The sequence below is a fragment of the Macrobrachium rosenbergii genome, chromosome 27, assembly GCF_040412425.1.
Source record: "Macrobrachium rosenbergii isolate ZJJX-2024 chromosome 27, ASM4041242v1, whole genome shotgun sequence".
NCBI lineage: Eukaryota > Metazoa > Arthropoda > Malacostraca > Decapoda > Palaemonidae > Macrobrachium > Macrobrachium rosenbergii.
In genome coordinates, this window is record NC_089767.1 from 42,449,509 (window position 1) to 42,469,157 (window position 19,649).

Below are 19,649 nucleotides of genomic sequence, written 5' to 3' on the forward strand. Positions count from 1 at the left end.
TACCATATAAATTTTTTTAAGCTTGTCTATAAATTGTGTTGCTAAAAAATGGATTTTTTTTTTTTTTTTTGCCTTTTAGACATTTTTTCAAACCTTTCTTTATAAGTCGTGTTGCTTAAAAAAGGGAATTTTTTTATGACTTCTTGAATCTCAGAGAGAGAGAGAGAGAGAGAGAGAGAGAGAGAGAGAGAGAGAGAAAGGGGGACGGCGATGAATTCTTTGACAAAATCGTTTCGTCATCGACAACAATTCTTTCACGCACAGCATCACAGCAAATCAAAATAAAAACAGATACATTAATAAATAGATAAATAGCTAAACTACTGGGCCGCCTACGGATACCTGGTAACCCAAAGGGAGCTAGAACTGAGCTCAAAGTATATCAATTGAAACAATCAGTTTCTAAATTTGCCTTTTATCAGATTTTTTTGTTTTTGTCATTTGCAACGCAGTGACGTGATGGGGCCTTTGGAGTTTTGACATCCACATCATGGTTATTGAAGATCTCTCTCTCTCTCTCTCTCTCTCTCTCTCTCTCTCTCTCTCTCTCGCAATCAGTATATTCTCGCAAGGTAATCCAATAATGATGGAGAATCCCATTTCTTAATTTGTTTCCACACGCAGTCATAATCACAGATTTCTCAGTAAAGGTCCTTTCAGGCATGATGGGAAACGTATTATTATTATTATTGTTATTATTATTATTATTATTATTATTATTATTATTATTATTATTATTATTATTATTATTATTATTATTATTGAAAATTAAAGGTTTTTACGCGGCGTTTGATTCATGTAGAGTCTTCTGTATTTGTCTTACAATCTGCTTTTCAATAACGTGTAGTTGGAATGTCAAGTGTCCTAGGGACATTTGAGATTTTGTTTTATTATTATTATTATTGTTGTTGTTGTTGTTGTTGAAGCAAGTACATAAATATTTTTAACACTACTGTGGCTTTTAATTCTCATTATTATTATTATTATTATTATTATTATTATTATTATTATTATTATTATTATTATTATTATTATTATTATTATTATTCGCCATGCATCCTTTAGGAACTGTCATTCACTTGAATAACAAGCTCTCACAAAATAAAGCGAATTCACGGAAAAAATTAAAGGACAAATGAAGGTACGATTAAAACTATTTGCTGACAAAACTAATAAGCAAAATTATGAGAAATCACCTGAAAGTTTAACTTAGAAACTTGGAGGCTTACGGCAACGCTGCTGCATTCTCTCTCTCTCTCTCTCTCTCTCTCTCTCTCTCTCTCTCTCTCTCTCTCAGATTTTCAGAAAATCAATATTCTAAGCACTCTCCGAGTTGTTATTCACTACGAGGACAAAAGTCTTTAAACTGCTTATGAATTCATTACTGCTCTGTAAGCTGTTTTTACATCTTTTGCAAGTCCTGGGCCGTGCTGTTCGTTATTTACAGCAATGCTGCTCAAATGAAAGACCTCGTGGTCTTTTGCAGCTGAAGTGAAGGAGTACTCACTTCTTCAGTCTCTTTCTCTCTGATATATCGTACATAGCCTAAATGACTAGGCATATGTTCATTAGCATACAGTCACTAGCAGATCCATAAAAATTTTGTGGGGAGTGGCACCAATTTTTCGTATATATATATATATATATATATATATATATATATATATATATATATATATATATATATATATATATATATATATATATATATATATATATATATATATATATATATATATTTATCACTCTCTCAATTTTATTTCTATAATAGATTTTTATTTTATCCCATTTTTATATTTCTCATTTATGTTATTATCATCTAAATCTTCAATATTATTATGTTGTCATTATTTTTCATGGGGGGTGGGTACGTGTCCAGGTACCCCCTACCCTGGATCCGCTAGTGCCTACAATATATATATATATTAATTCGTCCCTAGTTTGACGAAATGGCGTAAGCCATTTTTTCCCCATTATGAGAAAATAGTCTTCAAAGATTTTGATATTATTCAGAGACTCTAGTGAACTCATCCTCTGAGGAAATCTGGTAGGAAAATGTGACAACGCAGACAGCTGAAATTCTGATATGTTTTAGAGTATCAAAAACTGAGACAATTTGGCTGGAAAACTCGAAAACTTAAAAAAAAAGGGGGATTCACCAGTTCGTCAAAACAGTGACGAATTGAATGAATTGCAATTCTGTACTATATGCCTTGTGATCAAGTTTTATAGTTTCCAAATGAAACTTATTTGGTTGTGAAATTCACGATAAGAAGAGAATAATTGAGAGGGTTAACTGATCTTTCTATTCACGGGCTCTTGCTCAGAATTTTGAATTCCATAGGTTTCAAGGAAAGGAATATAAACTAGGAAAAAATACATTTAAGTTTCATATTGTTTATTATATGTCATTTAGAGAACAATAGCTGAGGTCCGCGACCTTGAGAAAATGCTTGCCAAGTTCTCATTTTTAGTTTTCCGTAAAAGAAAACTATTGTGCCGGCTTTGTCTAACCGTCCACACTTTTTCTGTCCGCCCTCAGATCTTAAAAACTACTGAGGCTAGAGGGCTGCAAATTGGTATGTTGATCATCCACCCTACAGTCATCAAACATACCAAATTGCAGCCCTCTAGCCTCGGTAATTTATCTTTTATTTAAGGTTAAAGTTAGCCATAATCGTGCCTCTGGCACCGCAACAACGCAGGCCACCAAACGCTCAAGTTAGCCATAATCATGCATCTGGCACCGCAACAACGCAGGCCACCAAACCCGGCTGAGAGTATCATACGGCATTACACGCTGTACAGAAAACTCGATTGCGCCGAAGAAACTCCTGCGCATTTTTTACTTGATATATCATTCACCGGACCCCTGTCACGGTCTAAAATAAAATAATAAAGCGTAGCGTAAAGCGTCCCTAATTGATATTGCCTTCATGACGCGGAGAACATAACTGCAGTTATCAACATCATTCACTTTGCATCTCATATGAGAGTAATTAGGCCGAAATTCGAACACACAAGGGAACGACGGCAATCATTCGTTTTGGCCTTGACGGAGAGTGTCATTAAATATGGGGGACGCTAATGAAAAGTCATGCGGCCCGGGAAGCATTTTCCCGAGATGTAGCCGAGTGTCGGGACCTTTCCCCGAAAAAAGCGGGACGCCATATCTTGAAAACTAACCATAAAATTTTCTTGAGAATAATCTCAGTATGACCTTTCCATACATCTCAAGAACAGTACCGGACCTTTCCCTGAAAAAAAAGCGGGCCGCCATTATGAGTTGGACACCCCACACCCAAATTATCCAATCAACCTAATCTAACTTAATCTAACTTAAGTAGCATGGCAAAAAAACGTGGGGTGGTGTAATACTAGCATACATCTCAGGAATTTGCGACCCGGGCAATTACAAATATCTGAGGCGTTGATTTTAAATGAATCTTAAGATTATGTCGGATTAGCTTTTAAAATGTATGTAATAATCATTAAGTCTCGTATTCAAGTACAGCAAAATCTTCACATCTAAAAGTTTAGAGTCATCGTAGTTTTTTATGCCTTTATAAGTAATAATGATCGCCTTTATTTTATTTTGTAAGTAGCTATCGAAGCCATCTTTATAGCAAAAGTGTAGCTATTATAACTGCCTATTTATATTACATAGGTCAGCCTTTTGTATTCCAAATCGGCTGAATATTGTAGCCCTCTGTTACATGAAGATATTACTTTTGTAATATAAAGATTCAAAGCGGACTTCTAATTCGATCTAAAAACCCCATCGAGACATACGATGAGTTGAAAAGAAGCGCCCTCCCCTATTATAAGGTAATTGATTCTCTTGAATAAAACCCCCAGAGAGGATTTTCAGGAACGATACAAAGTAAGAATAGGATCGGATCGTATGCAAATGACCTCGGTCGAAATATACAAGGGAATTCTTTTTTTAACCTTTTTTCTTTTTTGTATATTGGAAGTGGTCGACTCCCACGCAGTTTTAAAAAAATGAATGGGGGTTGTTTTCTATCATTACTGGGAGGAAGCAAGGGAGAATAAATGGCGGAATTAAATGAAAGTAAACTACAAATGAAAGAGAACATTATATATATATATATATATATATATATATATATATATATATATATATATATATGTGTGTGTGTGTGTGTGTGTGTGTGCGTGTGTGTGTGTGTATTTTGTAAGGCAGAGAGAAAGGAAAACCCCATACGTTCAACATGAATAAATTTTTGCTATATACTGAAAAAAAAATATGCATATGCGTAGGTGGATGATATTCTTTTTTTTTTTTTTGCTGTAGGTTTTTAAGAGTTGAAATGAGAACATTGTTCTCCGTAAAGTTGCATATATTTTTCCGTGTACTCTGGCTCAAAGGAGACGTTCTCTCTCTCTCTCTCTCTCTCTCTCTCTCTCTCTCTCATAGACACACGCATGCACACTTACAAAAATGCATATTAGGATGAGGAACCGTTACAGAAAAAAATATATATGATGGTCTCTCTCTCTCTCTCTCTCTCTCTCTCTCTCTCTCTCTCTCTCTCTCTCTCTCTCTCTCTCTCTCTCTCAAAGGAATCTTACAGGAAATTATATATAAATATCTCTCTCTCTCTCTCTCTCTCTCTCTCTCTCTCTCTCTCTCTCTCTCTCTCTCTCTCTCTCTCTCTCTTTCATATACACACGTTCAAAAATGCATATCAAATACGCATGTTAGCAAATATAATATATTACAGGAAATTATATATAAATATCTCTCTCTCTCTCTCTCTCTCTCTCTCTCTCTCTCTCTCTCTCTTTCTTTCATATACACACGTTCAAAAATGCATATTAGCAAAGGAATTGTTACAGGAAAAATAACAATATATATATATATATATATATATATATATATATATATATATATATATATATATATATATATATATATATATATATATGATCTCTCTCTCTCTCTCTCTCTCTCTCTCTCTCTCTCTCTCTCTCTCTCTCTCTCTCTCTCTCATATGTACACACACACACACACATATACATGCCAGCATTCAAAAATGCATATTAGCAAAGGAATCGTTACAGGAAATCTATACTATACGGGTATTACGGCGCGTTGCTCATTTCAGGAATGTTTTCAAAGGCAATTCAACGAAGTATGAAATGTCCGGATCTTTCCCTTTCAGCCGGGGAGCTTCAAAGCGAGGCTGGAAGAATTTTCTTGATCCCTCAGCATGAGGAAGAAGAAATTAGATAAAAAAAAAAAGAGGAGAGAGAGAGAGAGAATCTCATTTTGGTAAAAAAAAAATTCCTCAAAAGAAACATAATGTCAAAGAGTTGGAATGGCGTCTTGTTTTGACGATGCATAAAAGTGAAATGGATGTATATCCTCTCTCTCTCTCTCTCTCTCTCTCTCTCTCTCTCTCTCTCTCTCTCTCTATATATATATATATATATATATATATATATATATATATATTTATGTATGTTTATATAAACTATATGTATACGTATGCATATATATACATATGTACAACCGAATCACGAAAATATGGAACATGACGAACATGCTAGGCCTTTCGACTTGTTGTCCTTGACTCCCTTTACTTAGCATCTAATGCCTTTTATTTAATATATACACATAAACATAACATCCAAGGTCACACAGACAGGCGTTTGAATACGCATCGCGAACATCAACTCCAAGACCTTTGAACGCACCGCGTTATGCCATTTCCAGCCTAGTGACATTCACGCCAGCGAGGAACGAAACGAAAGCAGAGTCCCGAAAACGATGCCTTAAAGAAATTTGCCTGCTGATATCAGCAGGTAAATTGGGATGTATTCCGCCGATGTGTCAGTGGGTTCGCCTTTTGTTCATATATTTTGTGTTCACAGACGCAAAATGAGAGAGAGAGAGGAAAGGGGAGAAATTATAACTTGGGGAAATTACGCTTTTGGTGTGATTGGGATATAGGTGGGTATGTGCTTTCAGATATGATTTCCTTTCGAATGTTTATATATATATTTGACGTATTAGTCCTTTTGGTGATTTATTCTGGCTGCAAAAGCAGCCCACTTAAACATGTTACGTAAATATTGTCACTTGAATTTGGCAGGTTTTAGTGTTATTGCATTATATATATATATATATATATATATATATATATATATATATATATATATATATATATATATATATATAATTTATGTATTTGATATTTTTGATATTTATATCTATAATCAATTATATTACTGACAGGACCTCATTGAAACTGGTTGGTATCTAGCGGATATATTTATCCAATAAAAGTTTTATTTAATAAAAAGTTTTATTTAATATATATATATATATATATATATATATATATATATATATATATATATATATATATATATATATATATATATATATATATATATATATATATATATATATATATATATATATATAATTCCCCTTGGTTGTGAGTCATTCCAAGGAATTGTGATTTCGTTGTGATTTCGTTTTAAAAAGGCCATTTGCGACTTAACATTATGATTATAAAACACTTCCACGCGTTAGATTAACAACAAACTGCCAAACACGCACACTCACCTAAGATTCTCCTGTCATTCCTTTTAATGTGCCTCCGTTCATATTCCCTTTCTTCCATCTTACTTTCCATCCTCCAACAACAGTTGTTTCATAGTGCAACTGTGAGGCTTTAATATAATTGTATCATCCTTATCATAGACTCTACACCTTAGTTGCAGAACAGGTGATTTGCCATTGTTATTTCAGATTCTTCTGACTGAGAACAAAGGATGATGGGAATTATATCGCGCAGAAAATTGGACATCAGATAAGGGGCATTCGTTTATATTATTATCATTATTTGTGTTTGTATTTATTGCTACTTACAGTATAGCTGTTATGGAATACGTAGGGGAAAAAGGTCACAATGCCAGGGAAACCGGTATGTAATAAGTGTTCTCGTAAAGGGAGCCTTTCTCTGTCTCTCTCTCTCTCTCTCTCTCTTTTGTTTGTTGTGACCATGGAAACCGGTCTATAATAAGTATTCTTGCAAAGGGATCCTTTTTCTCTCTCTCTCTCTCTGCTTCTGAGTTTAGAACTCTCTGCCTCTCTCTCTCTCTCTCTCTCTCTGCGCTTTGTGAGTTCAGAATTTGCCCTCTCTCTCTCTCTCTCTCTCTTTGCAAGTTTAGAATTAGTCCTCTCTCTCTCTCTCTCTCTCTCTCTCTCTGGTTTGTAAGTTTAGAATGTGTCCTTTCTCTCTCTCTAGTCTCTCTCTCTCTCTCTCTCTCTCTCTCTCTGGTTTGTAAGTTTAGAATGTGTCCTCTCTCTCTCTCTCTCTCTCTCTCTCTCTCTCTCTCTCTCTGTGGTTTGCAAGTTTAGAATTTGTCCTTTCTCTCTCTCTCTCTCTCTCTCTGGTTTGTAAGTTTAGAATTTGTCCTCTCTCTCTCTCTCTCTCTCTGTGTGTGCTTTCTCTCTTTAGAATTTGTCCTCTCTCTCTCTCTCTCTCTCTCTGGAGCCTGGGTAACTGAATTCCTCCTGGCGCTTCTTGGTTAAGGCAAAATTATTTTTTCTCAAGTGTTTGCTCTTTTCATGTCGTCATTCCCCCTTTTCCTCTATTTGCTAGTTATTCCTTCCCTTCCCTTCCCTCCTCAAGTAGTTGTAGGCTTTTTCCTTTCCTCATTTCCTGATATATAAACTCCCAAATTTTATTAAGAAAGTCAGGGCTATCTACCGGAGTTGGTTCATGTTATATATTTTTATCATTTTTTCCTTTTTAGTTTTCTATAAAAGAAAACTATTTAGATGGCTATTTGTCTGTCCGTCCGCACTTTTTCTGTCCGCCCTCAGATCTTAAAAAACTACTGAGGCTAGAGGGCTGCAAATTGGTATGCTGATCATCCACCCTCCAATCATCAAACACACCAAATTGCAGCCCTCTAGCCTCAGTAGTTTTTATTTTATTTAAGGTTAAAGTTAGCCATGATCTTGCGTCTGGCAGAGCTGTAGGTGCCAACAACACAGGCCACCACCAGGCTGTGGTTGAAAGTTTCATGGGCCGCGGCTGAGAGTTTAATACAGCATTACACGCTTTACAGAAAACTCGTTTGCGCCGAAGAAACTTCTGCGCAGCTTTTACCTATCATTTATTGCATTCACACTACAGTAGAGTATTCTAAATACCCCAGCACTGTATATATAGATATATATATATATATATATATATATATATATATATATATATATATATATATATATATATATATATATATATATATAATATATTTATGTATAATATATTTATATTTATGTATATGTACATATACATACACACGTGCATGTATGTATTCACTTGCTTGTGCCTGTATCTGTATGTTATCATGCAGATACTGTAACTTGTTTTTCAAGAAAAAAAACTAATAGAAGCCATGCACTGCAAATTGAAATCACTGACTCCTGAAATGGACATGTGCAAGGGGTGCAACAAAGTGCAAGGGGGTGAACTGTCAGCAAATAACTCTTTGATGTGCTAAGTTATTATCCTTCCCTCCGTTACCATCTGCAACTCTGCTATTTTATGCATAATTTGCAGAGTTCATTTACTCCCTAAAATAAAGTCTAGTTTTTTTTTTATTTAGATTGTGTGGTTGAGAACCACTGCTCTGTATCGACAAATTTGTAAACACTCGCCAGATAACTCGACGCAAAAAAAAAAAAAACTTCTGGAGTTTGGAAAAAAAAGTAAACAAGTAAAAAATTGCGCCGAAGTTTGTCCGGCGCAATCGAGTTTTCTGTACAGCGTATAATCAAGGCCACCGAAGATAGATCTCTTTCGTTGGTCTCGGTATATTGCTGTATGAGCTGCGGCCCATGAAACTTTAACCAATGCCCCGTGGTGGCCTGTTCTGTATCGTTTGCCAGACGCACGATTACGGCTGAATTTAACCTTAAATGAAATAGAAACTACTGAGGCTAGAGGGCTGCGATTTGGTATGTTTGATGATTGGAGGGTGGGTGATCAACATCACAATTTGCAGCCCTCTAGCCTCAGTAGTTTTTAAGATCTGAGGGCGGACGGAAAAAAGTGCTGACAGAAAAAGTGCGGACGAACAGACAAAGCCGGCACAATAGTTTTCTGTAAAAGAAGACTAAAAATACGAAGTCCATTTATTCCCCGACTAAAATGCATTTGAAGTCGTTTAGTACCGCCGCCGGGACGAAAGTTTTTTTTTTTCGGCGTTCCGATAAATACTTTCAAATCCAACGCTGGATTCTGTCTTTTTTTTTTTCTCTGTTTTCCGGGAACAGTTTTTTCATCCTAATGCCCTTTTCTCTTCTTTTTATTTCTTTTTCTCTTATTTTTCTCTTTCTTTCTCTTCGTTTTTCTTCTCTTCTTTTTCCTCTCCTTTTTCTCTTTTTTCTTCTCTCTTCTTTGTATTTCTTCTTTTTCCCCTTTTCGTTTTTTCTTTTCGTATTCTCTTCTCTTTCTCTTCTTTTTCTCTTTTTCCTTTTTTCTTATTTTTATCTCTTTATCTCTTCTTTTTCTCTTATTTTTTCTTTTCCCTTCTTATTCTCTCTTCTTTTTTCACTTTTTCTGTTCTTTTCTCCTTTTTCTTTTTACTCTTCTCTTTTATAACACACTGTTTCGTCCCTGCGCCTCTCTCTCTCTCTCTCTCTCTCTCTCTCTCTCTCTCTCTCTCTCTCTCTTTTTCTTTCAACTTTTTTTCTTTCTTTTTTCTTTGTTTTATAAAACTATTTAGTCCCTCTCTCTCTCTCTCTCTCTCTCTCTCTCTCTCTCTCTTCTCTTTTCAACTTTTTCTTTCTTTTTTCTTTGTTTTACAAAACTGTTTAGTCCAAGCGCCCATCTCTCTCTCTCTCTCTCTCTCTCTCTCTCTCTCTCTCTCTCTCCTTTCAACTTTTTCTTTCTTTTTCTTTCTTTTATAAAACTGTTTAGTCCCAGCGCCCATCTCTCTCTCTCTCTCTCTCTCTCTCTCTCTCTCTCTCTCTCTCACAGCCGAAAGTTTTTCGCGTTTTTCGGGCTCCCTTTGATGCCCTGGCGGGCACGAACATGAAGTGAAACGCAGCTAATTGGAAATATTTTGGGAGGATTTTGATTCGATATACTTCGGTTTGCGAAATGGGAGTTAAGAGAGAGAATCTGAATCTACAATAATTAACTAAATCTGTAAGATTATCCGTATAAAGAGTTTACGCGCTCCGTCGTCCAGCCCGGGGCCAGCTGGCTCACCGCTTCTTACTGTATAATAACGCTTAAGGTAGATACCCCGTGATCAGAGAATCTCCTGTAGATGACGCTCCGTAGGCGTGTAGTGCCTTCAATGCGCCTCACGCGGTTCACTGTAGGCATTACCGAAGGTTCTTCGCAGCGTGCCTTCTTTAGGCCCCTAGCTGTGCAACCCCTTTCGTTCCTTTTACTGTACCTCCGTTCATATTATCTTTCTTCCGTCTGACTCTCCACCCTCTCCTAACAATAGTTTCAACAGAATTTTGAGCGCTGAATGACCGCACAGATCCCAGCGATTGTGCATTGCCCTAAACTTTATATTCCGATTCCAGTAAGTGTCGTCACCATGAATCGGGAATCTGCTAGTATTGATATGATGATGATTCCAGTTATATCTGTTCCTATTTATATCAGAGAATTGCCAGACAACAGACTGATCTTGAAATTCACGTTGGAGGAATGTCTGGTCAATGTAAATCTATAAATCAATATGCATTAAAAATAACATTCCTTTTTTTCATTCCCGATTCTTAGTCATTTAAATACAGTTCCTAAATCCTACAGGAATTCGGCTTCATTTAGGGATTGTAACTCCTGCACTAAATGCTTTTGATCGATGTAGGCGAGTTAGGGTAATGGAATACACAATTTTTTACCATCATATTTGAATCCTAGTGCCGTCAGTGCGCCTCACGCGATGCACTGTAGGCATTACTAAAGGTTCTTTGCAGCGTGCCTTCGGCCTCTAGCTGCAACCCCTTTCGCTTCTTTTACTGTACCTCCGTTCATATTATATTTCTTCCATCTTGCTATCCACTCTCTCCTAACTATCATTTCATAGTGCAACTGCGTAGTTTTCCTCCTGTTACACCTTTCAAGCCCCTTGCTCTCAATTTCCTTTCCAGCGCTGAATGACCTCATAGGTCCCAGTGCTTGGCCTCTGGCCTAAACTCTATATTCCATTCCATTTCAATTCTTGTGTGTTCTGAAGTATGGTAACTGAAAAAATTATAAGTTATGATCACCTGTCAGTCTTATTTTGACGACCTTAACTTGTTCGAGCAGTTCCATGTAGTTATTAAGACAAACAAGTAATAAATGCGCCGAAGTTTCCTCGGCGCAATCGAGTTTTCTGTACAGCCGCTACGGCGTGTAATCAAGGCCATCGAAAATATATCTATCTTTCGGTGGTCTCGGTATAATGGTGTATGAGCCGCGTCCCATGAAACTTTAACCACGACCCGGTGGTGGCCTATCCTATCTCGTTGTCAGAAGCACGATTGTGGCTGACTTTAACCTTAAATAAAATAAAAACTACAGAGGCTAGAGGGCTGCAATTTGGTATGTTTGATGACTGGAGGGTGGATGATTAACATACCGATTTGCAGCCCTCCAGCCTCAGCAGTTTTTAAGATCTGAGGGCGGACAGAAAAAAGCGCGGACGGACAGACAAAGCCGGCACAATAGTTTGCTTTTACAGAAAACTAATAAAAGCAGGAAATGCGCTGAAATTATAGCAGTGTAGCCGATTTCGACGGTATATCTGCCAGCTGTTATTATCGGAGAGTAATAGGTTTCCGAAAACCTGTTAATTGCAGTGCTGATGTTGCAAATTTGAATTTCCATATTCATGGAGGTTAACTTTTTTTTTTCTTTGGGTCAGGCGAACTCAGGTTATGTACGTGAATGCACTGTACGTGCACACACACACACACACACACACACATATATATATATATATATATATATATATATATATATATATATATATATATATATATATATTTACATGTATATAAAAAAATATATATATAATATATATATTTATATTTATATACATATATATTATATATATATATATATATATATATATATATATATATATATATATATATATATATATATATATATATATAGTGTGACTGTGTATAAAAGTATGTATTTATGATTTGTCAATATATCGCAAGTCACGCTCTTCAGAAACATTACAGTAAGCTTTGATAATTAATGAGTATAATTGCCACCGGAAACTAGACGGACAAAAAAGAACAATAATAATTTGAAACGAGGAAATTAAAGCATCCACTTCAAGAGTAATTAGTGCTTTACCTTTCAGGGGGAAATCGACGATGGGAAATAAAGGAAAGCGAGAGAAAGCGAATAGGTGTTCGACTGAAACCTGGTTCTGGGGAGAAAGTTTGCTGGATTTAATTCATTGCCGATTCCCGTTCGCTTTGATGTTGATTGGCCTGTGCCTCTCGACCTCCCATGCCCTTTGACACTTTTTTTTTTTTTTTTTTTTAGTTTTCTGTAAAAAAAAAAAAAAATATGGAGATGGCTGCTATTTGTCTGTCCGCCCTCAGATCTCAAAAACTACTTAGGCTAGAGGGCTGCAAATTGGTATGTTGATCATCCACCCTCCAATCATCAAACATATCAAATTGCAGCCCTCTAGGCTCATTAGTTTTTTTTATTTTGTTTAAGGTTAAAGTTAGCCATGATCGTGCGTCTGGCACCGCTACGGGTGCCAACAACACAGGCCCGTGGTTGAAAGTTTCATGGCCGCGGCTGAGAGTTTCATACAACATTATGCGCTGTACAAAAAGCTCGATTGCGCCAAAGAAACTTCGGCGCATTTTTTTACTTTTTTTTTAGTTAGAATTAGATTCCTAATGATTTTCCTGTTATTCCTCTCAACTTAAACCATAATTAGATTCATCTGAAAGACATTGAAACTCATAACTGTCTCCGGATGCAACTTACCATGAGCGTAAAATCCTTCCATGAAGTCCTAGCAATTGGAGACTGAAGATCCTAGCAGTTGGAAACTCTTTCGCCAGGTGATTAAGTCAGATAAAAATCAGTCAGGGCAGAACAACGAAATCAGCTGAGTAATCTCAGATCACTTGCAGTAGTTCTTTTCCGTCTTCAGTAGAACTTTTTTTTATAAATAAAAAATTCGAGTCATTAAAAGTTTTTTTTCTGGCGTTAAGATTCGGTTAAGTTCAGTCGACTTCGTCAGAACAGAAAAAGTGGCTCTTCTGCGGTGCCCTACGGTGCTCAATATTTCTCCACGTTCGTTTTCTTCGTGTTATCTTCCAAATTGATATTCTCAAATTTTTATCCGATTCGATTACTCTACAAGCTGTCTAGATAAGGAGTCGTCATTTCTTTTTAATTGTTTAATTCTCTGATTTGTTACATACACATTTTATTGTTCTTTACTGGAATCAGAAGTACTTTGTGTGAAGCATAAGTACAGTGCTGCCTAAAATGATACAGAGCAGTCTCGATGCTAAAGAGAACTTCCCGCATTCATGTCTAATATTTTAAAGTTTCAGATGTCGGTTTCAGACGCGGAGTTCAGTCAACGTCCCAAAATACAGATTGATTCCATCTTGCCAAGTCTAGAAGTTCCTCGTCAAGTCCTGTCAGCGACCTGAGACAATTGATTTCTCGGCAAATAACTTCTGCCAAAGAACAGAGAAACCTGTTGCCCCGTGGAAAAAGTCACGTAATGCCAAAGCAACAGGTGATTTGGGACTAAGCAAACCAACCATCCAGCGTTCTGTCTCTCTCGCTCTGTGTCCGTGCGCTGGGTTCTCTCTCTCTCTCTCTCTCTCTCACCCTCTCTGTCTCTCACGTGTATTGCTAATGGTGGCTCGGGTAACACTGAGCTCGTGCCTCGAAGACCAACTCGCTCGCTAGCTGTCGCTATCGCTGCTTGGCGGGAACTGTCCTGCTGCAGCCGTTTCCATACTACCGTGGCGACCTCTCTCTCTCTCTCTCTCTCTCTCTCTCTCTCTCATAACTTCTTATGCCGTGCGTAACTATAAATTGCATTTGTAGACGAAGTGACAATTGGTATGTTTTGAAAGGCACAGGTGATGAACATTTCCGAACTCATAATAATTGGTCATGTAACCTGCCCACTTTCAGTGGCTCTAAGATGAGCAGAGTACTGTGAGCATTTGGTCACTGTAATGTGTACTGTACATGGTAAGAGTTTCGTTGTACATTTATTACCTGTTTGCAAGAAACCTCATGACAATAATGACGTATCTCGTTCAGCGAATGTCGAATGAAACTATCTTAAAGGAAATCCGTTTTGATGTCTTTCTTTTTCATGACAGTATCATCAGTTATATCACACTGTGAAAGGCACTACGAGAAGCATTCTGCCCTAAAGTGGAAAACTGCAGCATCTGCAGAATTTTCGAAATTGAGATATGCCACCTCTTGGGCTCGCGAAACACTTAATACACAAGTTACTGCAGTTCCAGAATGATTCTTCAATGCTTTCCACGAGTATTTAGGGGGTCCCATTTGCAGAATCAGTAAAAAAAGGCAAGTCCCATCTTTCTTCTTGATTCCAGTTGAAATATATCTCTTCTGGATTCCAGTTGGAATATATCTTTCTTTTGATTCCAGTTGGAATATATCTTTCTTTTGATTCCAGCTGGAATATATCTTTCTTTTGATTCCAGTTGGAATATATCTTTCTTTTGATTCCAGTTGGAATATATCTTTCTTTTGATTCCAGCTGGAATATATCTTTCTTCTTGATTCCAGTTGGAATATATCTTCTTGATTCCAGTTGGAACGTCTGACTGGCTGAAAAATTGGGCTGGAATTGGTTGGTTACTTATTAGAACCTGTTACATTATAGCAGACTCCTTTCCCACATTCTTTGTCTTCAGCAGGTGTTCTGTATTTGTGTAATTTTGGCAATTTTGACTGATTTAAAGGCCACATGGAACGCTCAGTTTTGTGTGCAAATATTATCGATCCTTGTGAAACTTCTTCATAGATACAGCAGTGAATGATGGGCTATTTTTCCTTTTTCAGAAGTTACTCTTAGCAGCACAAGCAGTATCTGTTTTAGTTTTCTGTAAAGGGAAACTATTGTGACGGCTTGGTCGGTCCGTCCGCACTTTTTCTGTCTGCCCTCAGATCTTAAAAACTACTGAGGCTAGGGGGATGCAAATTGGTATGTTGATCATCCACCCTCCAATCATCAAACATACAAAATTGTAACAATCTAGCCTCATTAGTTTTTCTTTTATTTAAGGTTAAAGTTAGCCATGATCATGCGTCTGGCACCGATATAGGTACAACAACCACCACCAGACCGTGGCTGAGTTTCATGGGCTGCGGCAGAAAGTTTCATACAGCATTATACGCTTTATAGAAAACTCGATTGCTCCGGAGAGACTTAGGCGCATTTTTTACTTGTTTGATTGCTGGTATCCCTCCTCAGAAAGTCAGTAATGACTCAGATGTACCTGAAATGAAACAGATATTATAGCCAAGTCTATATTTATCAAAACAACCCAAAAGCAACGTAGAAGTGAATATCCCTTTGTTGTCCACTATTTTAAATTAAGCCATTATTACACAGGCAGGGCCCCTTGCTTTGTAAGCAACCAGTCAGAAATTATGCAATCCGCAAAGAGGTCAAAACATAATTTTAGAATTGAAAAGATAACTGAGGTTCAAACCCATTTGAACCTTACAATACCAACAGAAAGAGAGAAAGCTCATATTACAGATTTCAGTTGAATTCAGACCTGCTTTTAAAGACAAGAAGATCCTGGAATTCAAGGAATGTGTAACGAGGATAAAACATCTCAAAGTTCAGAGGTAATTGGTTATAAGGGAGGTTGCAAAATAACCACCAGCTCTTTGATGTATAAATATTTGCCTGTGGTGAAATCTAACCTCCTACGTATCTTCTTCTTCTTCTTCTTCTTCCTCTTCTTTCTTCTTCTCCTTCTTCTTCTTCTTCTTCCGATCTTGCTAGTCTCATTGTATAGCAGGGTCGGCCGCTCGAGTCAGCTTTCTCCATCTGTTTGTATTCCTTGCATCTTCTTCCTCCAGCCCCACGTCACCCATATTCCTCCTCACCACATCCATCCATCTGATCTGCTGACATCCGACACTGGCATGTTCTTGGTTCTCTTGATTGGTTCCACCTCCTCCCCATCACTGGCATGTTCTTGGCTCTCTTGATTGGTTCCACCTCCTCCCCATCACTGGCATGTTCTTGGCTCTCTTGATTGGTTCCACCTCCTCCCCATCACTGGCATGTTCTTGGCTCTCTTGATTGGTTCCACCTCCCCATCACTGGCATGTTCTTGGCTCTCTTGATTGGCTCCACCTCCTCCCCATCACTGGCATGTTGTTGGCTCTCTTGATTGGTTCCACCCCCTCCCCATCACTGGCATGTTCTTGGTGCTCTTGATTGGTTCCACCTCCTCCCCATCACTGGCACATTCTTGGCTCTCTTGATTGGTTCCACCTCCTCCCCATCACTGGCATGTTCTTGGCTCTCTCAGTTGGTTCCACCTGCTCCCCATCACTGGCCTGTTCTTGGCTCTCTTGATTGGTTCCACCTCCTCTCTTATATCTTGTCTCTCCCTCCTTCCCTTCCTACTTATATGATGGATGTTAAACGACTGACTCCGTGCCGTTAAGAAATCACTCACTTATTAAAATTAATTTCAAAACGTGGCCTGATATATTTTGAAGCCCTTTCAGATCCGAGGGATGATTGGACGCGAGGCTCATTTGCATCTATATATCGTGTATTGCGTTTTTAGCTTTTTTTTCTTTCATGAGAGTGATAGGACGGAGTGCGTTTTAAATTGAAATGACACGGCGCATAGACTGAAAAATCTTTGTTTTTATTTTCCGTCATGGGATTGTATTTTGGCATAAAGGATGATGATCATGCTGTGATCTTAAAGCTGATGTTATGAAGTATGTTTTGTCATGTTTAAAAATTATGTGGCCAGTGACGTGGGTGTAGGATGCGTGAATGTGTATGCATTATATTTAAAGATACACACGCAGGCACAGATTATATATATGTATATATATGTGTATGTATGTATGTACATATTTTTGCTTGTTTGTTTTTGTGCTATAGAAATCCGAACCGCTTGACCGATCTAGACAAAATTTGGCACGTGGCCGTACCCCCTTCCCCTTCCCCTTCCCCAATTACGATTTTATGTCATGTATGATGACTTGTAACGATTATATGTCATGTATGACGACTTGTACAGCCAGTCGAAAGTACTGTATCCCAAACAGAATGCTTTATAACCGAGCATATATACCAAAGAAGAAAACGGTAATTTAAGGATAGTTTGAACCTGACCAGGAATGTTGAGTACCACAATAACTGGACATAGAGGCCTGACTCAGAGGTTAAAAATTAGTATATGAGAAAGGAACAAAGCTTTGGACACTACCGCTGGTCGTGTAATATAGCAGTCTTTTTCTCCCGAGCCTCGCCTCGTCAACAGCCAAATGTTATGAGATTTAGCGTCTACTGCGCATGATCGGAATGGAAGAACTGACGTATATATGTTTTGCTTGACGTTCGCAGTTTTTTTTTTTTATATCGCTTTTCATGCTTCTGAGATGAGGGAAGTTTTATATATATATATATACATATATATATATATATATATATATATATATATATATATATATATATGTACCCCCACAAACGCATATATATATGCGTATACATGTGTATATATACATACACCTGGTTCATCTTCTATTCAATCTCGGACTGACTTCAATTACATTATAGATTTATCTGAGCGCATTACAGTGTTTTCCAGAACCATTCGTTTCCACCTGATTTAACATTCAGAGAAAAATAAACAATACCGACACATTTATCTTTCGGCGAAATGAATCACGTTTGATTTTTGTTACGTACGGTTTTAATATAGCCTGCTACACTCCATAAGGCTTCCGTCAGCTCTTGAGAGTTTTCATATTATTAGCCGTTTCAGAATATTGTTTCGGTACAGAGGAATTAGTGGACGAATCGCCCTGGAATCAAATGTATTTTTCTCCCACTGCGTCCTTTCATTTTTATTACTGTTATTATCATCAAATTGGTTGTTGTTGCTTTTTGATATGCTGTCGATGCTATTATTATTATTATTATTATTATTATTATTATTATTATTATTATTATTATTAGTGTTGATGTTCTTGTGGTTTTCTCTGTTGAGGTTATTTTTATTAATATTTTTGGTATTGATATTATTGTAGCTCAGCCTCTCTGAGGATATCGCGCGAATGGAACTTCTCCAAAGTTCAAGCGAAGATACAATGCATTACTAGCCTAATACAATCCTCCTTGCATTTTAATAGTAAAGTTAACTTTTTTCTATTTAGTAATTTATTAATTTTTTTCTTTTTTAATAAGTGAAATCTCTTTTGTCCATTTATTAATTTGTTATATAATTTTTCCGTATTTCCCTTTACCTCTTCTTACTTCTTTCAAATGAACACCAGATCCTTTGGAAGCTTGAAAAGCCAATGACCCCTTTGGGCTTGTTCCATATGAATCGGTTTCATCTTCAGAATAATAATAATTAAATCCATCATACTTTTGTATTTCTTGCATATGATTTTTTTAAGTTTATCCACAATAAGCTGTAGGTCCTCATCATACTAGTGTAACCAATTGGTTCTTAGCCATCCACAATAAGCTGTAGGTCCTGTTGCTAAATCTAATCCTTCTTAGCCAGCCCAGCTAGGAGAGCTGTTAATCAGCTCTGTGGTCTGGTTAAACTAAGGTATACTTAACCCTAATATTGAAGGAAATGACAGTAAAATAGAATTTGTCATAACTTACAATCTTAGGTATTGCTCTTCAAATCTGATGAAAAGGTTTTGACATTACAGATACTTGTACAGTAGGCTATGTTCAGTGAATATAGTTTTATCAATTTCCTTGGCTTTGTCCCTATTCCCTGAATCATTCAGTTATTCAGTGCTTTAAAAAGAGAGAGAGAGAGAGAGAGAGAGAGAGAGAGAGAGAGAGAGAGAGAGAGAGAGAGAGAAAAGGGCAAAAGTAAAACTGCTTTTCCAGAAATATTCAGACCTAAACTCTCGGTAGGGAAATCGAACAGCCGGCCTTGTTAATAGTCATATTTTTAGTTTCCTGAAAAGAAAACTGTTGTGCCGGCTTTGTCCGTCCACGCTTTTTTCTGTCCTCAGTTTTTTCTGTCCGCACTTTTTCTGTCCGTACATTTTTATGCCTGCCCTCAGATCTTAAAAACTACTGAGGCTAGAGGGCTGCAAATTGGTATGTTGATCATCCACCCTCCAGTCATCAAACAGACCAAACTGCAGCCCTCTAGCCTCAGTAGTTTTTATTTTATTCAAGGTTGAAGTTAGCCATGATCGCGCGTCTAGCACCGCCGTAAATGCCAACAACACAGGCCACCAGCGGGACGTGGCTGAAAGTTTCATGGGCCGCGGCTGAGATTTTCATACAGCATTATACGCTGTACAGAAAACTCGGTTTTTACTTGTCTTCCCTTGCCCTATAGTGTCCACCGTCTCTTT

General features: G+C 37.3%; 2 protein-coding genes across 4 annotated transcripts in view; one reads left to right on the plus strand and one right to left on the minus strand.

Moving 5' to 3' along the window:
- LOC136853724 (neuropeptide CCHamide-1 receptor-like) overlaps positions 1-13,972 on the minus strand; it is a 104,584-nt gene extending 90,612 nt beyond the window's left edge. The window contains exon 1 of the mRNA XM_067129727.1: positions 13,026-13,972. The gene's annotated coding sequence lies outside the window, so the exon portion shown is untranslated. The remainder of the gene's footprint in view (positions 1-13,025) is intronic.
- Positions 1-19,649, plus strand: part of pasha (partner of drosha) — a 193,222-nt gene that overhangs the window by 144,136 nt on the left and 29,437 nt on the right. The window lies entirely within an intron of this gene.